This window comes from Pseudorca crassidens, chromosome 9 (assembly GCF_039906515.1).
Source record: "Pseudorca crassidens isolate mPseCra1 chromosome 9, mPseCra1.hap1, whole genome shotgun sequence".
Lineage (NCBI taxonomy): Eukaryota > Metazoa > Chordata > Mammalia > Artiodactyla > Delphinidae > Pseudorca > Pseudorca crassidens.
This window is the reverse complement of record NC_090304.1, coordinates 46,677,248-46,704,462: the sequence shown is the minus strand read 5'-3', so window position 1 is coordinate 46,704,462 and position 27,215 is coordinate 46,677,248. Positions and strand designations below refer to the sequence as shown.

General features: G+C 40.6%; 1 protein-coding gene across 7 annotated transcripts in view; it reads right to left on the bottom strand.

Annotated features, from left to right (window-relative positions):
• DENND2B (DENN domain containing 2B) overlaps positions 1–27,215 on the bottom strand; it is a 174,054-nt gene that overhangs the window by 113,870 nt on the left and 32,969 nt on the right. For 2 of the 7 annotated variants that reach the window (XM_067749984.1, XM_067749990.1), the window contains exon 2: positions 20,680–20,805. The exons of 2 other annotated variants lie outside the window; for them this stretch is intronic. The gene's annotated coding sequence lies outside the window, so the exon portion shown is untranslated. Of the gene's footprint in view, positions 1–237; positions 403–9,437; positions 9,542–9,839; positions 9,934–12,569; positions 12,698–17,330; positions 17,408–18,461; positions 18,575–20,679; positions 20,806–27,215 lie in introns of all 7 variants that reach the window. 3 more of the 7 variants (XM_067749983.1, XM_067749982.1, XM_067749986.1) reach the window with 3 other exon arrangements.

Here is a 27,215-nt window from a genome sequence, read left to right as displayed (position 1 = left end):
TTCCTAGAGGAAAAGATGGGAGATTCAGACTCCCTGCCCAAAAGCAGCTGGCCTAAGAGAAGAAAGGCACCAAACACAGGGTGGGGAAATTAGGAAATGGCCTGGGAAGTGCCTGGAAGAAGACTGTAGCTCTGCCAGGGACTCACTCCTAGCCATCAGTCTGAGACAAAGCAGCCTTTACAAAGCAGAAGCACTGGCAATATCTAAGGAAGTTCTCTTGGAAGACAATCTGCTTACTGCCAATCAAGCAGTCTCTTCATGGGCTCTACCAGGGCCTTTGCATCAACAAAACAAACGCGTTCCTCCAGATGGCAATTCCAGCCCTCCTCTGCCTGGGAGCCACAGCTGGCAGGACCTCCAGTGCGCTGGCCACTGCTACACATACTTTGCTTCACAGCCTTCCTGGGAAAACAGAGAAATACCGATTCTTTGCTCAAGTCCTGGCATTTTATGGTAGGAAATTCTTCCAGGTCCTTATTCCTGACCTAATCCCGCCTGCCTCCGACCCTTTTCCCACCTACTCCCCTCCGACCCTGAGGCTCTGAACTCAGAAAGTGTGGGCTCAGCCTAGAATTATCCTAGATCCCACTGCCCTGTGGTGAAGCGGCTACTGGACATCTTCATGCTGGGTTGAGCACACTCTCCTTCTGTGCGCCAGCCTTCCGGCCCCAGTCCACCTCCACTCGGCTCACAACCCTCAATATGAGGCTCAAAGTTCAGATCCCCAGGACACAAGGTACTCAGTGCCTTGATCCAGTCCCTCAGAGTATCTGTCACAGAGTGTATATATAGGCTAATTTCTGGACTCTCTCAAATCCACAGGCCCCTGACCACTGCCCCTTGTTAAGTCCAAGCATTTTAACACTGGGCCACATAAACACAGTCTTGGGGCCAGGAACAACTGGACCAAGGAGGCAGTATCCCAGACCCCCTCTAGAAGCCCCATTTACCCTTCCAGAATGGGCTTCTCATGTTTACTTGGCTCAGAACTCCAAGCTCAACCAAGATCTTACCCGTCATGACTAAAGCTGCAGGTAGGGTACAAAGTGAAGGAAAAGGAGATGGAGGAATAAGAGGAATGTGCACTCAAACAGCTTTTCCACGATATAACCAAGAAAACACCTTGAGCCTCAGAAAGGAGTATCCCTTAGAATAAGATCTGGGCAAAGCTGTGGGAAATGTGGGTCCAGCCATATCACCTCCTCCATACTGTCCCCCCTTATTTTCCCAGGTTGGACTGGATTCTCTACCTCCACCCCCTGTACTCCCTGGGACAGTCTACTACTCCTGCATCTGCCGTGTTCATATTTTAGTGATATTTAGCTCATATTTTCATATTTTAGTGCACCAAGGCTTACCCAGCTCATTTCTCCTACTAGCCTATGTCTTAACTCTGAAGCCTAGTTTAGGGTTCTGTACCGAGTACAATTAATAATTTTTTAACATATGGACTAAAGAAACCAACCAACTAATCGATCTAACAAATAAGGGATCAACAATATCACCACAGAACCTAAACCATTTGGTGCTTAGCACCTCAGGGTGGTCCAAGGTTTTCAAGGTGTGGTACATATATACAAGATGATTACAAGTGGTATAAGAACATTTAAAAAATTTTTAATGCTCTTGTATTTATCTTAATGTGTATTTTTTTAAAAAGATAACCAGCTATTAACTCCATTTGCACTGAAGTCATTGAGTAGACCAATGCTAAAGAAGGTATATATGTTTTTTGTTTGCATTTAGTTTTGTTTTGCTAAAATTAGTGGGTAAACATTTAAAGAGAAATGGGATACTTACACAACCTCAAAGTATCTCTCTCAGAATATATATTAATTACAAAGGAAGAAACAGGAAACTTGTCAGTGGAGAAACCTGGCAGACATTACCTTCACCAAGTGATCAAAGTTAACATTATTAGTAATAAGATACACTGACATAATGTACCCCTGACATGAAGCAATGAGAAGGGCACTGCACTTCTGTGGTGTTCTTCCCAAAAATCCATAACCTTAATCTAATTATGAGAAAACATCAAACAAACCAACTTGAGGGACATTGTATAAAATACCTTCCCAGTACTCCTCAAAAGTCTCAAGGTCATAAAAGGTAAGGACAGACGGAAGAATTGCCATAGACTGGAGGAGACTAAGACACAACACCTAAATGTAATGTGGGATCCTGGATTCCACCCTGGAACAGAAAAAGGACCGTAATGGGAAAGACTAATGAAATACAATTAAGGCTATAGTTCACATTATACCAACGTTAATTTCTTAGTTGATAAGTATACCATAGTTATGTTAGATTAGGGGACTTTGTACTGTCTTTGCAGACTTTCTGCAACTCTAAAATTATTTAAAAATAAAAAGTCTTGTAAAAGCTAATTTAAAGATAAATAAATAAAAGTATATATGGTACATATCATAAACATGGGTGAGAATGACTCAAGTTTGAGAAGCAAGAGTGGCCACCCTTCAAACCCTACCTCCAAGGAAAGCTTCCCCAGAATAAGAAGAACAGCTGTAGAAGAATATTTAGTAAAATGGGCAGTGTTCAGTTTACCTTACTTGGAGAAAAAGTAATTATCCCATTTTGTTAAATATATATATATATATATGCCACATATATAATGCATAGAAAAAATGTCTGTATTGAAATAAAGATAACCTATCCTGAACCAAGTACAGATGGCATTTATTAAATAGTAAATGGGATATAGCTTTTGGAAAGCATCTTGGCTAGATCAATTAAAATGCTCATATCCTGTGACTCAGTGGCCTCATTTCTGGGAAGCTGTCCTAAGAATAAAATGCCCAAGTATAAGGGGAAAAATGCATGTTCCCAGCATTATTTATAATAATGAAAATTAGAAACAAACTCCATGTGAGTCATTACTAAATTGGTAAATGTCAAGTGTTTTTTGACCACTACCCATACTAAAAAATAAATTTTATATAGTAATACAGAATGTGCATGTATGAGAGAGCGTGTGTGCACGTGTGTATGTATACAAAACTGAACCAAAAAGTTTCTGCAAATAATACTTATCTTTACTATGTGTGATGCTCTCTGCCATTTTCTACCCTTATCTATTTCATTAAGGAAACAAACAAAGCTTGTAGAGCCCCACTAGATTGATTCCCCATCCCACTAATGATGACCTGCAGTCTGAGAAACACTGCACTAGATGGACAATTGTGCAGCCATTAAAAGAAATGACTACAATCCACAAACTGGTAACAGTGATTGGCTCTAGGGAAAGAAAAGAGAAAGAACGTAGGAGGAAGATTTGCTTTTCACTGTACATCTTTTTGTACCTTTTGAATTTGCAATATATACATGTATTATTTATTTAAAAAGTGACTGTGAAGACTTTAACAGTATCAGACAATGCTAATTTTGCATAACAAAGTTATAACTACATTAAAATGTAGAAAACACATACAAGGGAAAAAGGAAATTATACCAAAACAATAACCACATTAGCAATTTTTTCCTTCTTACTAAGTTCTACATATGCCACACGGTTACTGTTTTACTTCTACAATTTAACATATATTTATTTTCTAAAATTAATGCAATTATTGGCAAGGGTACATAGGAGATTTCAAAGCTAATGGTAATGTTTTCTGTATTAAGCTGGGTGGTAGATACATGAATACTCACATTTAAACTGTACATATAAAAAACATATACACTATATTTTAATAATATTTTTAAAATGAAAGATTGCAAAAGTGGACCATTTTTTCAGGTCTGCCTCTCCTCACCCTCAAACTCAAGCAGACACTCCAACAAAGTGTGGGATAGGATTTAAAACCATCAGTCAAATGGATACCTTCCATTTTTGTAAACAGGTTGTAACATGTTAGAACCTGTCTCCTAAAGATTTCCATTTAGAACTTTGTAGGTGGGCTAGTTTCAGCGTTCCATTCACACTCAGGACTCTCTTTTAGTCTGTTTCCTTGATTTCCCTTCCCCCCCCCCCACTAAGCCATTGTTTATGCCTTCATACTTTAAATCACATATAAGCTCTTCTGAGCAAAAGGACCATTTCTTATTCATCTTTGAACTTCCAACAGGCTATAATGCAGTGTTTTCTTTACACACAGCAAATGCTCAATAAGTATTTATTAAATAGGCAATATCATAGGCAAAACTCCAGAACAGAGTATATGAAACACAAAAAGTAGCAAGGACATAAAGAAGGAAGCACTGATCACTGGAGATTAAATAAAGTCATGCTAAAAAAGTCATTACTTTTATTTAATACAGTTAACATGGAATTATAGTAGAGAATAAAGGAGATAATATATGTAACACACTCAGCAATAGATAGTAAGTGGTCTATAAATAATAGTCTGGGGGTTTAAAAATAATATGCACACATATTTACATAATATATATTTACATATGATATATATTATGTGTCACATAAATAAACATATGCACACACATATATCAAAGAATTCCAGGACACAATTTATCTGCACTTCAGAAAAATCTCTCTTGATCTTATGGATAAAACAGGAAGGCACTGGCAGTAGCACCGTCTGGTAACTCAGGACAGCTGGGTCCAAATGGAAGCGCAAAATGGATCAGTATCAACTACGAAGGAGTACTCTGGAACTCCTAGAAGTCTGGACATTCCCATCTGTTCTAATCCTAGCCTGGTCACCCTTTTTTATCAATGACTCGGGTAAGGCACGCTTATCAAAAATGCACATAACAAATTAATTGGGAGGGAAAATTAACATATTAGAGATAATTCCAAAAAAAGGGCCTCCAAAAACTTAGAACCATAGGTTAAGTATAACAAGATTAAATTTTAAAAGGACAAAAGATATCATTTTACACTTAAGTTTATTAAAAAAAACTGCATGACAACAGGACGAAAATGGTAGAAGTAAATTTTTGTGACTTTCCGTTTGAATAAAAAAAAAAGAATGGTATAAGTGAAAGACACTTGAGGAATGGTTCAATATGAGTCAACTGATGAGTCCCTGTGATTTTGAGTTTACTGACCGACATACAGAGTCCAGATCAAATGAGGTCCATGTCTTACTTTGCTCCATTCTGGTTAGAACAATAGTGTATCCAGGGGACACACACTATATTTGCAGACCCAAGGGTAACAGAAGCCCTAATAATATCCCAGGCAAGTATGCTGAAGAGAAAAAGAAAATCAAGTCTGTGGAGTCCCTTAAATTGAGAAATAAGATAACATCTCTGGTTCATGAAGCTCTTAAGACCCCCTACAGAACAGAAAGATAAAAAACTACCCCATAACTTACTCCCCATGGAGTCATCTCTGGGAACTAGTGGCTAGATGCGATAAAGAAAGCTCACAGAAAGAAGAGACAGCTGAGCCCTGCCTGATCTGCCCTTTGTGCCTTCCACTACTTACATGAGAGCCTCTCATTTGGGGCTCTGACCATCCAAGTTCTAGTGAGGATGCTGAGAAGCTCAGGAATGCAAACAATTCTTACCCGTCATCTCCCCAAACCATGGTTCATCATGATCAGAATTACAAAGTGATGTTTTTAACCATCAGAGTGAATTCTTGTGGATCTTTAACCTTCTATACTGAGCTGTCATCTGATAGCTCTTGTGAGCAAGGACTCGGCTTTGACTGTTGTAACTGAAACATTAGACAGTAGGAATGCAGCAGTTCAGCTCCATCAGGCATTGCTGGGACGTATACATACCAGCGTATCTCCCGTAATGAGAAACTACAGTGCTTCTAAGGACTTAAGAAGAATCAGGAGGAGAGAAGAGCAGTGGCCCCTCAAAATTCGGTGCTTATCCTAGGGACATGGATGGTGGCCCTGGTCTACAGATGAGTGTCCTACTAAATAAACTTCAATGTCCTATGGTAGAAGATGCCATTTTTTAAACCCTTCTCTCTCTTTTCCCCCAAGGATAGGAACCTAGAAGTTTCTAATTTATGCAATGATTAGCTCCTTCCTTAACAATACATACACTAGGTGTATCCCATTTTTATGTAAAATAGAGCTAGTCTGCCTTTTGTATAAAAAGAGGTGCTTATAAACATTCATTCACTTAGAGATCAACTCAGAGAACAGGTGAGATGATGAGAGGAAAAACAGAGGAACGTGGAGGGAGAGAAGAGTGCAATTTAAGATCCTGAAGGACAGAAACAGGAGGAAGCTTGTTTGGAAGTCTGAGAATAGCATATCTGGGGGAATTCCTGAGCATTACTCCCTGGGATGTCAAAGAACATATCTGAGTAGCACTTAGCCTTTGAAGGAAAGAAAAAAATTCAGAAAGCCTATATTCCTTACCTGGGTGAACATGATTGTCTATAGCCCATGTAACGGGTTAGCTGACGCTGCTAATGACAGCATTATTAGGAAGAGGGCAGAGTAAAACAAACAAACAAAAAAACACACAAAAGGTCAAGGACTACTGTCCCCAGCACAGCAGTTGCCAGCAGAAGACTTCTTTCTCACAAGCCGTGGGACTCCAGAAGCTATAACTGGGAGACACTGGCTCTCCTCATACCCAAGCAAGCAAAGGAAGTCAACCACGTTAAGAGTCCTCAAGGTGATGAAAGACTGCAGCCACTCATCATCGACGCAGATAACATCTGCAGTCAGTGATGCAGGGACACTCCTCTTCCAAGGAAAAGGCCCACAGGAGCTGAGGAGGGGAAGTTTACTCAGGAAAAATCCACCAAGAAAATGAGGCATGACTGTGTCTATGTGCTTCCAAGAGAGTAACCACTGCTTATTAAATTAGTGTTCCTCTTCAGACTCAGGATTTCTCCAAACACAGCCCGCAGAAACATAGCCACCAGCCAATCACGAAGGGTCAGAGACCCAGAGACAGCTGTGAGAGCTGTGAGAGGCGAAGAGGAGACTAAATTGGGCTGTGGAGGTTTGCAAAATGATTTTGAGGACAGTGAGGGTGACCCCAACTCTATTTTTCTTTCTTCAACCGTGATCTCTCTCTGCTCTGTCTCCTGCTGTATGGGGCGGTGAGAATGAACACAAGGAGGGAGATCAAGAGCTCTTTGAATAGAAAGCAAGAACTTGAAGGGTAATTGACTGTGGAGGTGAAGGAGGGTCCAGAATGACTCCCAGGTTCCGGCTTGATCGCTGAGCACCAGCCACCACAGCAGGGAATAGAGACAAAACAGAATATTCCAAGGTGCTATGCTGTAGTCATGTCTGAGTTTAACCAAGAGAGGAAGTTGCTCCAACACAGGAAGTTATCTAGACAAGACAGACAAGAGTGGAGAGAACAGAGATGGAGGAAGGGGAATTAGACTAGAAAAATAGTTAAGGAGAAAAAATAAAAAAGGAAAGGAAGGAAAGAGGAAAAGGGGAATGGAGAGAAGTGCATGCATGCGTGTGTGTGTGTGTGTGTGTGTGTATTTTAAGAGGAGGTGGGGAGAGGACATGGATAACACAAACAGCCATAACTCTGCAAATACTGAGTTCAAATATCGGCCACAGCCTACTAACAGCAGAGTGTGTCCTCTTCGGTAGTTAGGTTCTGGGGTCAGCATATAACATGAAAATCATGTGGAAACAAATTACTCTTGAAATTCCCTTAAAAAGGCACCACCCTGGAAACCAGCCACAGTCTCTGAGGAAACCCAATTCAATACTTTTCATATACATTATTTTCATGCACTCTTAAGAATCTCAGAACCAGAAGGACCCAAGGAGTCCGTCCTCCTTATATAGTGGTTCTCAAAAAGAGTTCCTAGTAGTAGAACCACTGATTTAGTCTGAAGCTTCTTGAATAAGCTTCATTTTGCTCAGAGAGACTGGTAATCACCTAATGTCACCTAACTAGACAGGACTTTTCTCTGACCCCAGACTCCTTCCTCCATGCTACTCGTCTTAAATTTCCCCTAGGAGATAAAAGGCCAAGATTGGAGGTCCCATTATACCACTAAATAGTTGTGCGAGTTGGGAATAGTACCCTCTCCTTTCTTGGCTCTAATCTCCCCATCTGGACAATGAAGCCAGATTAGATGAACTCTAAGAGCCCAGACAACTCTGAGATACGTACTGAATGAAAAAGTGCTTTGAAAAGCACTTCATAAACATAAGATATCATAATGGTCAACTCTCACAGGGCAGAAATGTTGGCATCCTACGTCTTTCCCCTCAATTTTACCCTTAATATCCCATGTCCAGGTCCTACTTATTCTACTTTTGAATATTCTCTAGGATTCACCCCCTTCCTCTCTATTCCGGTTGCGGATGACCCATACTCTTTGGTGGGTCTCCTTACTGCCAATCTCTGTCCTCTCCAAAATTAGCCTACTCTCTTCCACAAGAGTGCTTCCCACGAAATTCCACTTTCGCTGCATCCCTTCCCATCCCCTGAGCACCAAGGCAGATCGTCGTCACAGGGACCCTGGAAAGCCACACCCTTTCTATGTCCCTGCTGTTCTCCACAACCAGAACACCTCTCCTTTGCTTATATAAAGTCGATCCAAACTTCAAAGATCAGAAAAGATCCTGCCTCCGCCAAGAAAGTTTTCCTATAGTTTTAAGAACCTTATTTCTGAACTATAAACACATTCACAGTTAGTAACCAAACACAGTTAAGATCTCTATATTCTCTATTTGTTTAACAAATTTTGTCTCTCCCAATAGACGATAAATTCCCTCGGTGATTAAAAAAGCTTTATATAATATTTGAATCACAATGTTGGTTAAGCTGAAAAATTCAGCTAGTATTATTGACTGTTTGATGGCTGAAAAGCAAGATCTTTTGCCCTTGACCTTTCATAGGAAACGTTGGGGGTGCGGGGAGTGGGGAAGGGAAGGGGTGGAATCAATACTCCCCCAACTCCTGAAGTACCTTCCCACCATTTCCTCCCAACTTTCACCTATTCTGTTTGAACCCTCTATCACAGGTTCAAATCAACTTCTTCCCTAAGGATGAGTCTCAGCATATCAGAGCAGTATGCTCTGTAATATTTAGTTATATTTAGGCAGTTATATTTAGCTCCATTCTTAATCCTGATCAGTCTTGATCAGTCCGCATGATAGCAGCAGCTGCTTACAACCCCTGACAGTGACGGGAAGGTAAAGGCAAGAGAGAAATGCAGAAGGAGGAAGAGCCAAAAACTAGCAGGGATTTTGTAATATACATTTCAGATTTGGGCCCTTGAGGGAGGTCTGCTTCAAATTAAGCCCCATCTGTTCTCAAGCGCCAAAGAGGCAGGACATCCATGGGAAGGCTCTGTAACCTGTCAGCACATAGACACCTCTACAGGCCATGCCACTGAGGACTGCAAAAATGCTTCTCATCCTTAGGGAGCCAACAAACTGGAGGTGGGGACTCTGACTGGCCATCCCTGCCAAGGGATGCTAACATGTGCTGTCACCACCCAGAGCGTCAACGTAACCAGACTGGAAAGACACCCAGAAGACACATGCTCTTACCTGCCGCCTCTAAGCTCCTTCCTCACAAAAGGCATCTGCTGCACCCATCTCCAGAGCCAAAGATCACAGGAAACCGAGCACTAATCTTCCTCCTCGGACCCTTCCTTCCAGAGTGGCAAGGAGACAGGGAAGCAAGTCAGAGAAAGTTTTAAGGAGAATCAATACCACACGGCACCCCATGAAAAGCTAGCTCCTGGTCCCAGGACTGCAAGAAAGGGCAACTCCACATTCAAACTCCTGGTTATCTCCAGGGGCTGATCTCCATGGAACTGCCCTCGCATTCTGCATCACAGAGGCACGAAGCAACCGCACCCCACAGAGCCCCAGAGGCAGAGAGTTAGGCAGAAAGGAATGCAGACGCTTCCCAGAAGTGCCCAGCAGAGAAGAAAACCAAGAGCTTACCACAGCTTCCTGGGCCCAGAAGGGGAGGAACTAGGCTCTCAGAAGAAAGACTTCAGCAGCTCAGAGACCTTGAAGGTCCTCATATCTGAAAGCCCTAAAGACGAGAAAAGTACCGTGGTGGGAATACGCCTGGACAGAACAAGCCTGGGCTGGCCCCAGATGGCTTCCAGTAAGCAGTGGCTATGCTGAACGTGAGCAAGAGTCTTACAGAAACCCGAAGCTATTGATGGCCCCAAAGGAACCCAAGGCAGGCCTGGGATGGGGATGTCTGAACCACCTAGTATAAGCTTTTGCTGGTGGCTTTACCACCTGCCTTCCATGCAGGGGCTTCATTTTTTTCCACATCTTGGGGGAGGAGGATGGAACGAGAGCAGGTACCCAACATCTGACAGGAACACAAAGCTACTCAGCAGATGGGCTTCATAGGCTCCAGTGCCTCCCAGCTCTGTTCTCTTTGTCATGCTCCAGAGGACACAAAGCTTCTTCCATTCCTACTGTGAGTTGTAGGCTTCCCAAGGAGCCCCACCACAGTTCCCAGAAACCCATACAGAGGCAAGGCTGAGCAAAGAGGAAGATCTTCCCTGCAGACGTGCTTTCTCCAATTTGTCACATATTATGGCTTTGTGAGGCTCTGTTCTAGGATAAGCATAGGGGAAGGGGCAGAACATAGAAAGGAGGTGATTCGGAACACCTCCTGTTGTATACTAAGCAGCCACATTAAACATACCAAACAAAAATAATCAAATAATTTTAATTGAAAAATGAGTTAAATCATAAACTGCTTTCCCTTCCAAGAAAAGGGCAATTCCTAATACAGATTCCCAAAAACCCAGACAACGTTTCTCCTTCTCCTCTCATATCTAACCCCAGTTTGGAAACCCTCATCAGTTGTCAGCATTAAAACAAAATACACACAGACACACAGAGACACACACGTCTGTTCACTCCTCAAAGCCTTGTTCCCACAGCCAAGGTTACAAGACCCCTTCCAACTTCAGGTCCCTGTGGGGACAGCAGGAGGCAAGAATTAGACGAAGGCTTTTCCCAAGCAAAGGCCTTGTCTCCCAATAGGATTGGGGGTGGCTTTAGACACCCCCAAGTGCAGGAAGGAGGCTAAGCACCTGGAATCCCCCCTTCCTCCACAGCACCAGTAAACCAGCTGACGTCATCTCTCTGGTAGCCACATGTCTGCCTCCCAGCCTCTGGGATTTTGCCCATCCTCACCTCAAGATTGCAAAATAAGTGTCTGGAGCTAGTTAGTTCAGTTACTTACAGCCTGGTACCAGTGAGACAAAGGTGAAAGGTTTGCTCCTTATACAAATCATTAGTTTCACCCTGCCCTGTGGCCATAGGTTTTACTCCCGTCCCTTGATCAAAATGCATGCTGCTTTTTGCAGAGACGAGACCAAAGATGAGCTCAAACCATCTCTGGGCACCACAGAAAGAAAGACAAAGGAAGAGGTAATCAGTTACGGACCTACTTCTTTAGAACTACATGACATATACTATCCCCAGGCAAAAACATATGGATAAACTTTCCCACTCTAACAGGAAATTCTCAGTCACTTGGAACCTAGTAGAGCTTGGAATTTTATTCAAAAAATTGTTCCATTTTCCTGAATTCTTCATTCCACAAAGAGATGCTACAGTTTACACACAGAGCACAGGGACATCATCAGTTTTCATAAATTGGCAGCAGATTTATCCCACTGGAAATAGACACAGCTTCAAACTAGAAGCTTTCCATTTAAGACCTGACACAGCAACACAACAAGAATGTATTATTTCCTACTCAAGAATAGGAGCAGATAATTCAATTAACTCCACTAAACAACTTGTTTCAAGAATGTGGTCCTGTCATAATTGGATCATGATATTCAAAGTAGGGGGACGTCTTCAGGCTTTAAGCTAAAGTATTTCCTGAAGTTACACATAGCAAAAAAATAAATAAATAAAAATAGAGAGGGAGAGGGAGAGGGAGAGAGAAGAGCTTAGTCAGGCATGGCACACTCTAGTACCTCCAGCTGCCACGCAGAGACTCAGACCAAAGGAAGGACCCAGCTTTCCTGATGGAGTACCAGGCCTCCTTTGGAAGCACTTTTCTTCCTCTCCACATGACAGGAATGGAGTTGGCCCCTTCCACAGCAATATCACCCTTAGGGGCCAGAGGATGAAGACTGGTTTTGCACTGAACACTCCTTTGTCAGTCAGTCACCTTTACAAGTTGAAGAAATTTTCCCAAAGAAACAATATTAGATATGGTAGCTGCATGCCCAAATAGGCTCATTACTGAACATGGCTAAAATACTGTTTATATAAAGATACAAGAAAAGTTACCTGTGTAAATAAATACTTGCAATAAAACAAAACATAAGAGAAATAAAATTAAATAATTTTTACATATCCCAAAATTGTGGTCCTGGAAGAAGGACAGATTAATTGAAAGATAGGTATTTTTAAGGATTCCAAAAGGTATTCACAAGGACAACACTGACAGCACTCATTCTTCACATCATCTCATTTCACTCCCAAATGTGTGACTTTCCTTTCCAAAGTATTCTTGGTATCATGCTTATCAGCTATGACTGGGGATAGCTTTCACTCCACAATCAAAGAGGGAAGGGGACAAGGAGAGTATTTCTTGAGGTAACTATGCAAAATAGGTAGAAGAGAAAGAGAGTGGAGGAAGAAGGTTAAAGAAGATGTGAGTAGGATTTGAAAAACACCTACCTGAAGGGGAACTATGAGCTATGACTCGTGAGAAACACAGAAGGCAGAGGGTTTGTGAGTATCCAGGGCTGGAGTGGCAGGGAGGACACATCGGGCATTACGTGACAGCTATCAGTTGGGCCATCTTCCTAGGACAAGTTGGTTTAAGAACAAGTGAGACGGGGGAAAGTACCAAATAGCCAGACATGGGCTCACAACTCTTATCAAGCCCCAAATCAAACCATTATTTCGCCCAGACGATGCTGGCATTCACAACAAACACATCTATAGAGCCTATAGGAAATGTTTATGCCTGTTCTCTTGGAGCTGGATGAGTTGGAGTACCTAGCTATCTAAAGGAAAGGAACTATCCCAGAGCTCCACGTCATCTAGCTCTAACAGTCCCAGTAAAGTAGAAGGCATCTCACTGGTGATGTAGGGTCAGGATGGAGTCAGAGCATATAGAGTATGTTAAAAAAACAAAAACAAAAGAGAGAGAAAGAGAGAGAGGAAGGAAGGAAAGAAGGAAGAAAGGAAGGGAGGGAAGGAGGAAGGAAGAAAGGAAGAAAGAGAGAGAAAGGAGCACTGTGGTGTATGTCACAGGGACTTAAGATAAATTAAAGGATTGCAGAATAGCAAAGAAGGCCCAGTTGAACACATACAGAGTCAATTATGTAACTCTTCTCCCCAGAACTACTCTACTCAGTTCCATGACTTTCCCTAGCAAGGTGCAGCAGCCTGAGAGCCTCCTGAGGTTGGGTGTAGCAAGAGTGAGTGCAGGTCCTTATCACTAACCCTGCAGGGACAAATATCCCTCTGAACTCATTTACCAAAGTTTCTGCTGATTATGCCTGACACAGGATCACAGGGCAGCAAAAGACTGTGGAGATGTCTTCCAAATCTGCATTGGAGGAAACCAACACAAATCTTTAACTGGAAAGAAAAAGTATAAACTAGGCAAGACCTGATTAAATCCCAGAATCATTTCAGAAGGGGACAGGGAGAGATCAGGAAGAAATGTACCTCTGCCTATCTGAGTATGTGTGTGAGAGCTATGGTTTACATAGGCAGACGTTAAACTACTTTGTTCTTCTTCAAAGACTTGCCTCTCACGAACACCAACGGGGCATCTCTCAGTTCTTCTGTCTACTTTTAGTTCCTAGTTCCTGGTGATAGGATCCCCCAAATATCACCCCCTTCCTTGCTGGAACCAAACCATACCACCTTCAGGGCACAAGAACTGGAACGCAGCCATGCACAGAAGGAGTGATCAACAAATGCAGAAGTTGGACATGTTAGCAAACATTTAAGGTTTCTGGAAACTACTACTTCCAAGGACCATTCTCCACATGATGAGGAAATCAAAGCCAGGTGAAGATCTGGGCTGAGTTTCAAATATTTCTGGGTTTATGAAGGAGGTGGAAGGTGGGAGGCAGAATTCTGGAACTGAACCCACAAAAGGCCAAGCCTCCCACACCTCAAGGGTGACAGCAAACAGGTGTGGACCTAGAGCAGCCCCAGTGGTGGACAAGGCAGTTATCTCTTGAAGTCATCCTTGTCAGAGAATTTCCACCACTTTGTTATCACAGTTTATACTTTTTCAAAGTGACTAGACATATTCATTTTATCTATATTTGGATGTGAGTTTCCTTCTGGCTCCACTAATGATAGTCATGGTCACGGTTCTCTGCCTCTAGCCCATCTACTCTCCTTGATCCCCCAGGCTTACTCTCTGGGTTCCTATCTCTATAGATTCCCGTCTTCTTTATCATAAGGCCCCTTTTGACAAAATGAAATTGAGACATAGAAATGTGACTTGCACAAGATCACACTGCAAATTAGTAGCACAGCAGGGATTAGAATCCAATTCTCTGAACTCTAGTCCAGCACTCTTTCCAACTGACCACAATACCTCCGTTATAGGAGAAACATCTGCTCTGGAGCACCAAGACCAAGAATCAAAACAGTTTATCTGCATGTCTTCTTAAGCAAAACAACACAGCCAGAATGTTTGGCAGAGACTAACTAAATATTTCCTCTGTGATCTACGCCGGAGGGGAAGACTGTGGGAGTGAGGTAGGCACAGGACACAGGGAAACTGAAGAGAAAACCACTGCAAAGGCCAGCAGATGGGCGACGAAAGAGGGAAAATGCAATCCTAAACTGAGGACAAGCTAGGGGCACAGGAATCAGATTTTTTCTTTAATGTTGAGATTTAAAATTAGGATTCCAGATCTAAACGTGAATGTAAACAGACTGTCATCTAAGAACTGACTAAAGAGAAGCCAGAAGAAAATGTATCACAATATCAAGTCATAAAGACAGGAATCTATGGGAGTGAGATGGGGGTGCCTAGGAACTCAAGGCTAGAGGCAGAGAAGCACTACCGCGGGGCATCACTAGTAGAACTGGAAGGGAACTCAAGGGACCTAGACAAGGTTCTTCCAAAAGGAGAAAAAGCACCAAGATCATTCAGCTGAAAGAAGGCTGGGGGAACAGAAGTCGTCACTGTACAAAACTAGGTCCCCTGGTTTAAAAAAAAAAAAAAGAAAGAAAAAAGAAATCTACCTGATGATGCAAGAGAGAAACTCTCCAAAGAGTTCTCTCCAAAGAGTTCGAAAGCTGTGGAATGGGAAAGTTCTTACCACCAAGGAAACGCCACTTGAGCTTTCCCGGAACCTTTAAGAAAGAAAAGGCTTCAAAGGGCATAGGACTCCTCAATTGTGTTAAATGAACAAAAAGAAAAGGGAGGCTTCCACAACAGAACAAAGAGGTCTGAGGCAGGCCTTCTACCACTGACCCTGGGGGCAAAAGGGTTTTCTCTAGCACTCCTGTGACCAGTTATCTTAGAGAGCACACAGTGAGGTCAGCCTCAGAGAGGCTGTTTGCTGTGCCTGCATTCTCGTAGGCAGGCTGATTGGGAGCAAGGATGAGGTAACCTCACCAGCAAACGTGGCCACTGGTGGTCACCCTCGGGCTGGAGGAAAGGGAAAGAAAGAACCTGGAGCTCTTACCCTCAACAGGTTTACGTTCTATTTGAGCAGCCAAGACACACATCCCAAAGAACTAAGAGGGCTTCCCTGGTGGCGCAGTGGTTGAGAGTCTGCCTGCCGACGCAGGGGGTGCGGGTTCGTGCCCCGGTTCGGGAAAATCCCACATGCCGCGGAGCGGCTGGGACCGTGAGTCATGGCCGCTGAGCCTGCGCGTCCGGAGTGGCCCACTACCACACACACAAAAAAACAAACAAAAAACCCCCAAAGAACTAAGAAATCCTGCATCAACACTTTAGCTCAACAAGCTCCCATAAGTCATCCAGCCTCTGGGCTTGGAAGACTATTCCCTTTCTTAAAGAAGAGTACCGGGCTTCCCTGGTGGTGCAGTGGTTAAGAATCTGCCTGCCAATGCAGGGGATATGGGTTCGAGCCCTGGTCCGGGAAGATCCCACATGCTGCGAAGCAACTAAGCCCGTGCGCCACAACTACTGAACCTGTGCTCTAGAGCCCGCGAGCCACACCTACTGAGCCTGCGAGCCACAACTACTGAAGCCCACATGCCTAGAGCCCGTGCTCTGCCACAAAAGAAGCCACCACAATGAGAAACCCGTGCACCACAACAAAGAGTAGCCCCCACTCACCCCAACTAGAGAAAAGCCCGCGTGCAGCAACAAAGACCTAAGGCAGCCAAAATTATAAATAAATTAAAAAAAAAAAAAACCTTTAAAAAATAAAAAGGAGAGTACTGACAACTAAGACAGTGATGAGCAAATGAGAAATGGCCTAATAGTCACAGAACATAGCAAAAGGGAATTTTAGGAGACAGAGGAATTGCTTCCTGATTGTGAACTGATTCACTCACTAGGCAAAGTCTATGAGACAAGGAGCTAAGCCAAGGAAAGTATTTTAAAAGGATAGGGGGAATGGAGAGGGCAGCTCTTCCCCAGGTGGAAAAATTGAGAAGGCAGACAAAAGGAAGGAGTGAACTCCATGGAAACAGGGAAACCCCCCACCCCAAAGCTTCATGTGTAATCAAAGGCAGAAAGGACCAAACTAATGTAAACAGGCCAAGGGAAGCTAATGTGCCCTTCTCCAGAGAGGCCAAAACACACACTTCCCCAGCATGGCCCTGGAAATGCAGAAGTTAAGTGTTCCCTTAGATGAGGCAGGCAGCCTGGGGGAGTTGGGGAATTCCCAGGCTGCTCTTGGGCATTTTTTTCCTCCGAGTTCCCAGGCACTCAGAGAGTTCACAAAAACTCCCGGGCACAGAGACCAAGTAGAAGGTAAAGCTAAGACTTTACTGCTTGGAGGAAAATGCAGTTTGCCCAAAGTTCCCACAAGAGAGAATCAGAAGAAAATAACCAGGAGGAACAGCAGGACAACCTCCAAATCTGAGCACCTAGGCCACAGGCCTGCGGGCTTCCCACAGTCCTCCTTAGCTCCGATGCAATAAACAGCTGCCCTGGAGAAAACAATGGGCCTTTGTCTGTGCCTCTGCCTTTAGATTATCTTGGAGAACCAAACAGGATAATTCCTTTAGAGGAGTGGTTCTCTTAAATACTGGCCCAGGCCATGATTAAAGTTTTTATCATGTACAGCATCCCTCTCAAATTCCTACCTGATCCACAGTGGGCAGTAAGGGTCCTGTGCAGCCCTGGCCTGGTACATGAACCAGTCCCAGACAGGTTCTGGCAGCACTCTTCCTGGAGCCCTCACCAGTCAGACACCAGAGCTATGACTTCTGCTTTCTCCTTGGCCTGGCCACAGAATTAAAAGCCGAACAACTTACCCACTTCTCTCCATTCACCAGAATATTCCATGTTGTGTGAATTACTCTGACAGTTGATGCTGTTTTCATCAACATACCTGTTGAAATGCACTATCAACAGTAACTGTGATAAAATAAAGTGTGAAACAAGCTGGAGAGTCAAGCTTCTCCTGAGGTACTAACAAATAAAAATTCCCCAAACTGACAAACACATCAATAAATTTTATGTTGTAATTTTTCTTGATTCAAAATAGTTTAAATCTAACCTAATTTTGTAAAAGAGGAGAATTAGGTGCTTTCTTGCAAAGAGCTGCCCTATTATCCTATTTTAGTTATTGTTTTTAATTTATTATTCTGGTTTTCAAATGTCCTTTCTTATATGATGTGATGATGACAGGTTTGGGGTTTTTGTTTATTTTTGGCCTCTTTTCCTGGGAAAAATATCTTAAAATCTAGGAATTCTATATTGGCCTCAAAAAATAAACAAACAAACAACTGTGTTTTATGAAATTCAATATCCTATAGTATGCTAGTCTTTTCCCATCTTCCTCCACAGAGACAACTGGTGGCAAATGAATTGAGGAGCCATTTCTTTCAAACCACCAAGGACTAGATGCCACAGCACAAAATCCCTTCACATGAAACAGAGACAGTCTGAAGAATTCCTAGTATCTTCCTCCTCAAGACCTCTCTCCTCACCAGCATTACTCCTCTCCCCAAAAGCCTCCAAATAAAGCGTACTCAGAGTTTTCCAGAAAAGTTAGCCGGATACCATGAGTTCCCTAATTCAATCCAGAAGATCGCTCATTTTCCATGATTTCAGCACAAAGCATCATCACAATGTAGTGGAAAGGGCTTTGGAATCAAATGAACCTGGGTTCAAATGTGGGATCTTGGGAAAGTTACTTGATTTCTCTGAGTCATGATTTCCTCCTCTTCAAGACAATCAGTGGAATTTAGGAGCGTATCAAGCAGTGACTAGCACAGAGTAGGTCTCCTGCACTGACTCAGTTCTTGCTTGTCAGCATTCCCTCCTACTGTCCCCCAAGAGCCAGGCTCTTCAGAGAGTTCTTTGAAAACAGAGATCTGGAAATAATGAAGCCAAGTACAACCTTTTCCCACAAGAACTCAAAGTCATGCGGCTTTCCTTACCTTGCCTTGCTAGTTACATTCCATAGCTGTCCACAATTCCTTTCCAGCCTCTTTTGGAAAGGCCGGGGCACCTATTTTATGGTATAAATCTCCCTCTTCTCCTTCTTAAGAGCCTAGAAGAATAAATAATTAGGTGGCTCAGGGTTCTCTAAGGGCAGGGCTTTCAGTGTCATCCTGGAAACTATTAAAATGTGGAAAAACCACTCAGCTCACCACCTCATGTTTCTGTGTAGTATCGAATCAACCCTTCTGGAGTTCCTTCAATCTGCTCTGAGCAAATACTGAATCAGGTCTCTTGTACTTTGCTGAACAAATGTTCCAAACAGGCAACAAAAAAACCATAATCAATTTTTTCAAGACTACATACAGCCTCATGTTATAGTACTCCTATTTTGATCCCTATTAATGGCAGCCTCTCCATCAGGAAAGCAAAAGAATTCCCAGTACGAGATGGGCCAGAAGAGTGACCTCACATACTACCTTTTCCAGGACCATAGAATTTTACACAGTTGAATTCTTTATAACAAGCGTTATTTAGTAAATGGAAATGTTAAGCTTGATTTAATTTGCAGAAATTTGTAAAAGTTTTTCATGTAAACAAATTCAAAAATCGGAAAAAAAAGTATTTATTGGTCCAAAGATCTCAAATTTCAATTCCAAAATTAGAGTCACCCTTTTAAATGACAAGCAGATGACCTCAACCAAGCAGGTGGCCAAAGCGGGTAAGAGCCCTTGGACTCTAGCACTAGTCTCAGTCTGCCCATTGCTACTAAGGTAACAAAACCTGTAAGAGGAATAACCCTGGGTGGGCCTCATTTTACTCCCCTAGCAAAATGTAAACAAGGAACAGAAGATTACCAATAAGGAAAACAGTCACTGGGAAGGAAGCACCATTAATGGATCGCTCTTGCCCTCACTACCTCATGCCTGGCCGAGAGCTCCCTCCCCATACCTCCAACCCCACTGCATCTCCCTTTTGGGCCATCAAAGTGTACTTCTGGGCTGGCTTTAAGTCACCATCTGGTTCATGCCACTCCTGCCATCTCCCCCAAAGTTTTCATGTTCTTTTATACCTCTGAGCCTTTTGCATAAACTGTTCCCTCTTCCTGGAATGTCTTCCCACCTCTATTATGCTAGCCAGCTCCAAGAGTCCCTCAAGATTCAGTCCCCACAGCACCGCTTCTAGCTGCTTTCTCTGACCCTGGGGCTTCCTTTGCATTTTTCCTTATTATTCTTCCCTTTCCTCGCTATCATACTCTATTGTAAATGTTCATTTTTCAAAGATGCCCTAAGTGAATTTTGCAAAACAAGTACTCCTTCCATATATTTAAATCAACATTTAAGAGATATACCTTCTGGCACGTAATAAACATTGACATTTTAAAATAAAATTACTACGTTACTCTCTTAAATGAATCCAATGAAATCTAAATACCACAGTGATTTGAAATCTACCATCATTCATTTAAAAAAAACATGAAATTTTATGCCATTCTTTTTTTTCCATATACACTTATCATTTTTACTTCCTCCTCAGAATTTTACCCTAATATTTTACGCTTGAAAATATTTTACTGGTAAGCCTATGATAGTTCTCTGCATTATAAGTATTATATATAAATTGATATATATAAATTTTTTAATTCTCCTATAACAGTAAGCTCTAAACGTTAAAAAAAATTTTTTTCTTCTGGATTGGGCTTTCATTACCTTTGTTATTAATATACAATTGATCAAAACATATTACAAATTTGTATTATTAAATATAAAAAGTAAAATTGTATTGCAAATACATTAATTTTCCATTTTTATAGTTGCAGGTGCCAAGAAACTGTTTACATAAATAACTAGACAGGAATGAAGGAAGTTTTTTTTACAGTAATATCAGTCAACCTTTGCACTCCTGAGCTAAATGCCAAAATTAGACAGTGGTCTATCATCAAAAATTTTTAATGATCTACCAACTGACAATTCTTTCAATTTTGTTGAAAGCAAAAACTAAAAACCATCTGATTTAGAAAAGGATTTGTTACTCAGAGTCATTCACTTTCTCTAAAAGTATTTTTAATTGCTCCTTTGCTAGCCAACTGGGAAGTTTTCACACAGTCAGCACACAAACAGCAAGATTCAGGATGAGAAATGCTATGTCTTCTTTTTGTAAAGTGAGAGAAGAGTGACTGAGAAAGGGGACATCTTGAGTACAACTGTATTCACAGACCTGGAGGCTGTAGAACCAAGCAGCCAGCGCTCCAGAAACAGGACCAAACGGTGTGTCTCTCAGGTACAAACCACGTCCATCAAAAGTTTTCTCTTATCACTGGAGGGCTCTTCCTTCAAGTTAATCCTAACAAAGATGAAATGGGAATTCAGAATTCCATTTCTCTTATACAAAGTCATTTTCCAAAATGAGGGGTTTGTAATTAAGTGACCATTAATTAAATTCAACATCACAAAATTTTAAATGGCCCAATTCCTTAACCTTTATAATGAGCCTGAAATGAAATCTCGATATATTGAAAAGGACTTCTCACAAATCTCAGTAAATACAGTACAAACAAAATAGTCTGAAGCTATGAAAGGAGGATCAACAAGTAAACTTACAAAAATGAATAAATAGGAAAAAGATATGAGTCAAAGAAAAAAAAAAAGCCTTACGGTAGAAAAGAAGAACAAAGCCAATCCCTTTAACTGTATGCCTTCCTCACAGTAAACAATCAATCAAATTTACAGAATGGCTGATATTGATTCTCGAGGTATAAAACAGACTATCATACTGACTATATAAATAGTACAGGCTGCAAAAGAAATAGTAAAAACATGAGGTCCATACTAAATCAATGAATAGATGAATGTAATAAAAATAGAAATGATGCTACAGAAAAAGCTAATCAGAAAAAGATATAATATACAGAAAAAATTTTTAATGAAAGAAATAGATTCAAAGAATGCAAAAAATCACAATCATGAGAAGGGATGCAGCTCAGAGAACCACCTGCAAATAACAGAAATCTTTGAACAAATGACCTCAAATCTGTAATCAGAATTTTAACAGAAGCAAACTGTCCAGAAGTGATTAAAGAGTTTGGTCCGAAAATAAGATTACAGAATCCTAAACAAAATCAACAATGAGGAACTAACACTATGTATGACATTCTCATACCTTTTAAGTATGAAGAGAAGAAAAAACTCTATGTATGGAGAAGACCCAAATTTGACTTTCTTCCAGTTTTGCAGAGGATATAATTAATGCCCAGATATGTATGAAAAGCTCTGAGAAAGTATTTCACCTCAAATTTTTTAACAAGATGAGAAGATGCCTTGAGAAAATGAAAACAAATTAAGAAATATACCCATCACATACCTCAAGTCCAAAATACAGATCAAAGAACAACTTTAAGTGAGACTTAAATGTTTTAAGTTTAAAAAATAAGATCAAATAGCCACAATCAACAATTTCTTATTAAAAAGATAAATAAAATGCTAAATAGGGAAATAACAATTGTCAAGAATAAGTCATTAGTAAAAATATACAAAAAGTAAGAAGCAACAGACAAGAGGAGAAGCAGTATCAGAACATGAAGATAAATTAACAAGTAATTTATACAATGTCAGTGACATTTACAGAAGAGGCATACCAACCAAAGGCAAAGTGTGGGCATTGTGTAGATCCCCATGCAAACATCCAATTCAAGTAAAAGACATCTTTGAGACAACTGAGGACATGTGAATGTGGCCTGGGTAATAGATGATATTAAGGAATTGTTGCTAATTTTGTTAAATGTGATGAGAGTGGTTATATATATATATATATTTTTTAACTTGCACAAAATTTTTTTTTTCTTTTTCAAATTCTTTTCCCAATTAGGTTGTTACAGAATATTGGGCAGGGTTCCCTGTGCTGTACAGCAGGTCCTTGCTGGTTATCCATTTTAAATATAGCAGTGCGTCCATGTCAATCCCAACCTCCCTAACTATCCCTCCCCCCTAACCCTTCCCCCGTGGTAACCATAAATTCATTAGCTCTAAGTCTGTGAGTCTGTTTCCGTTTTGTAAATAAGTTCATTTGTATCATTTTTTTTTTAGATTCCACATACAAGCGATATCAAACAATACTTCTGGTGGTTATATATTTTTAAAGTCCTTATCAGTTAGATATGCTTTCTGAAATATTATTGGGTAAAATAACTCAAAATTCCAGAAATGATGAGAGAGTTAAATAAATAAAACAAAGTTGGCAAAATGTTGATAATATTTGATGCTGGATAAGGATATATGGGAAAATTTAAAGTTTTTTTAATTAACATATTTATTGGGCATGTACTAAGTATCATGCTCTGCCTTGGTATTAGACACAGTGATAAAACGGCCTCAAGAAAGAAACACAGTGAAGTAAGTGTTCTCAACCTAGGGTTCACCTAGGCAAATATCTATGATTTCTATCAGTGACAAAGTCACAGGTAGTACTATTACTACTGTGCTCTATCGCCTATACTCATAATTAAAAGAAATACTAAATCTCAGTAAGGGGTCAGTGAAAATGATGATGTAATTTTTCTACCCAAGTTGCAGACCCTCTGAATTCTATCCATGAACCTCCAAGGATTACAACATTCTGCAAATATTCATTAAACATCTACAAGGTGACAGTCACTACTAGGCACTGGGGGTGCAAAGGTGAGGAGAATATAGTCTTTAAGCTACACAAATTAAAACAGTTTGGCATTATCACCATAACAGACAGACAGCCCAATGGAACAAAAGTCTAGAAACACACTTAGGTGTGTTTCTAGACTTTTGTTATATATATGAATTTACCATATGATTAAAATTGGCATTTTCAAAACAGTGGGGAAAGAATGGATTCTTTAACAAATAACATTAGGACAATTCCTTGGCAAAAATAAAGTTAGCAGAGTAGTTAAAGCATGGGCTCTGTGGTTCAAATACTTGAACCTGAATTCTGTCTTTGCCATTTACTAGCCAGGCAACAGTCAACAGGTCAATTTCACAGTGATACCAACAGAGAAAATAACAGTGCCGACATCACAGGTTTGTTGAATGTATTAAATGAGTCATTACATGTAAAGCATGTGCCTGGCATTAGTACCTGGTGTATAATATGCACTCAAAAATATTAGCTATTACTATTATAACAGAATAAATTCCAGATTGAGTAAATATTAAAATTAAAAAAATGATACCATAAAAGAGGTAGAAGAATATATAATGGATATTTACTTAATCTTGCTGAGGGAAGATCTTTCTAAGAATGACACTACAGGTAAAAAATTTTTGTTAAAAGATTAATATATTTCACTACATTAAGTTACTTTAATTGTTTATATGTGGAAAGCAATAAAGTCAAAAGTTAAACGGGGGAAATATAAATATATAAATATATATATATATAAATACATATATATATATATATATGTGTGTGTGTGTTGAGTCAATATCCCTAATATTAAGGGTTGGTAAAATCAGTAAAAATAAAATATAAAAATCATGAACATGTAAATCACAAAAGAAATACAATTAAATGGCATTAAACATATGAGAAAATATTCAACCTCAGTAGCAATCAAAGAAATGCAAATTAAACAACAATGCAATACCATTTTTATCATATCAGATTTGCAAATATTACTTTCATTCTTTTCATACTTTCATTCTTTCATTCTTGGCAAGGATGGCTATAAACAGACACTCACTCACCCTAGCAGAAGTGTACACACCTTAAAGACTTTCTGGAGGGTGATTTGGCTAAATGCATCAAAAGCCCTTGAAAATGTTCATCTCTTTCATCTATCCATTTTACCTCTGAATGAATCCTCCAAAAACAATCAGGGAACTGCTCTAAAATACAGGCATCAGGATGTTCATCACAGTGTTTTTATAATAGAAAAAATAGGGAAAAAATTAAATTTAAATAATAGGTTAAAGTGGATAAGTAGTATTTTATGAGTGCATATTTATTTATTTGTTTTAAAGTGTTGGTACAGATTTTGGTATATATGTAAGCAATGGTCATCTCTGTATAGTAGAACTGTAGGTGATTTTTTTGTCTCTGTTTTCTAATTTTTCAAGAAAGAATATGAATTACTTGTATAAAACTAATTAGGGGGGGAATGCCCCATCCATGGGCTCTTAAATGATGAATAGAGAGAAAGACGTGTAAATAAGTAACTACCTATAATAATCATGCCTCCAGAGTGCTTTCTGCACTGGATTCTGTCTGGAGCTGAGTTTTAAAGGATGAATTTGCCAGGGAATGAAGTCAGAAGGCCAAGAGAATATCAAGCACAAAAAATGAAAGGGAATAAGAGCCTGTGTTGGCAAACCACAGGCCATTTCAGCATGGCAGGAAGGGGAGGCCATGTGTGAAGGACTTGAAGTAAAAGCCAGATGACAAAGATTTTTTAATGTCATGTTAAATGAGTTTGGAATTATCCTGTCAAAGATGATTCAATAAAGAGCTTTTGTGATTCACTTACATGAAGATCAAGAAAAGGCAAAACAAATGGTAACAGAAGAGTGGTTAGGGATAAGGATGCATATACTCGCTGGGAAGAGACAGAAAGCAACCTTCTGGGGCACTGAAAATGTCCTTGATCTGAGTGGTAGTTATAAGGGCAAACACAAATGTTAAAGCCCATTAAGCTATATGCTTAATATTTGTGCACTTTACTGTATGTTATTTCTCATAAAAAGGAAAGTTTTTAGCAAGGAAGTATGGTAAGTGACTTGTATTTTAGAAAGCTCACTCTGGGAGCAGCCTGGGAGATTGACTTAAGAAAATCCAGGGGCAGGCATTCTGAGACATTAAAGCTGCATTCCAGGAAGAAGATGGTTAAGACTTTAAATGGGTTAGAGGCAGCAAGAGAGCAAGGAGGACTTTTGAGAAATGGCGTGACAAGACTTTGTGAGTGTGATTACTGAGAGAGAAGGAAAAATCAGAGATGAGTCTATAAAGGAGCTGGTGAATACAGGAGAAAAAAGAGCAGCTTTCCACAGATAAGTATTGAATCGGGCAGTCTGAGGTGCTTGTGGATCATCCAGCTGTCCAATAGCAATAATTATATACACTAACTACATGCCAGGTAGTTCTGAGTACTTTATCTATATTATATTAATTCATTTAACCTCACAAAAACCTTATGAGGTACCCACTATTATTACCCCATTTTACGGATGAGGAAACTGAGGCACAGAGAGGTTAAATGACTTGTCCAGGACCAGATATAAGTGGTGGAAAAAGGATTTGAACCTAGGCCATCTGGCTCAAGAGTTCAGGCTCTTAAGGTGACCACTGAGATATAGGTGATATAGTCTCTCACATAAAGGAAAGAGTTGAAGCCCTGGGGATAGCTGAGATCTCACAGGAAGAGAGTATGCAAAAATACAGAATAACATGCTTCTTAGTGTTGTCACAAGGGTTAAATGAGATGACATTTGTAAAACTCTTAGTGATACACAGGTCACAGAGTCAGCACTCAGTCAAAGGAGTCTATTAAGGATAATTCTTTTTTTTTTTTCTTTTTTTTTTCTGCAGTACACGGGCCTCTCACTGTTGTGGCCTCTCCCGTTGCAGAGCACAGGCTGCGAACGTGCAGACTCAGCAGCCATGACTCACGGGTCCAGCCGCTCCGCGGCATGTGGGATCTTCCCGGACCGGGGCACGAACCCACGTCCCCTGCATAGGCAGGCGGACTCTCAACCGCTGCGCCACCAGGGAAGCCCAAGGATAATTCTTCAACAAGATAATATCATACAAAAGGGACTGACTGGGTTAGAATAAAAGAAGTTTAAGGGACATAACAACCAGATATAGCATGTGGTTATAGGTTCAACGTTGGTACAGAAAAAATGACAGGATGCTTGAGGATCAATGGGGAAATCTGAAACATGGCCTGGGAATTAGTTAAAATATAAATTCACTGAACAGGAAAAGTGGAGATAATTAAAAAATAAGATAGAATGAAATACAGTATGTATAGCGTGATCTTGCTTTGGTGAAAAACAAAGAATACAAATATGTACATAGATATGCTTAGAGAAAGGTCTAGAAGAGGGTGCACAAAGATGTTAACAGTGGTGATCTCTGGGTGTTGGGAAAGTGAAGGTTTTAATTTTTTTTATAATTTACTACAATACACATATTTATATATATGTGTATATATATACTTTTTTTAATATTTATTTATTCATTTATTTATTTGGCTGCTCTGGGTTTTACTTGTGGCGTGCAGGATCTTCAGTGCGGCATGCGGGATCTTCAGTTGCGGCATGCGTAATCTTTCACTTGCAGCATGCAGGCTCTTAGTTGTGGCACGTGGGATCTAGTTCCCTTACCAGAGATCAAACCTGGGCCCCCTGCGTTGGGAGCACTGAGTCTTATCCACTGGACCACCAGGGAAGTCCCACATATTATATTTTTAAAAGAACCAATTTAAAGTTGAAGATAAAGATAATTTTATATTTTGTAGTTCTCTATTAAAGAAGCCCACAGACACGAAGAAAGCAGAGCAAACCTCAGACTGTACACAAGCTAGCTCCAGATGCCAAGCAAAGGAAGAGAAAACAACCTCACTCCAGATGGCAATCCAAAGATTCAATAAAACACTCCTCTTTTGCAACTGTCTTCTTTTGTTCTGAGCAGCTGCTTTTTCCAAACGATGGGGAAATTTAGCATGATTGCCTCCCTCTCATTTGTGTCATTCATTCTACGAAAACAAGACACCATGCCCCTCTCAG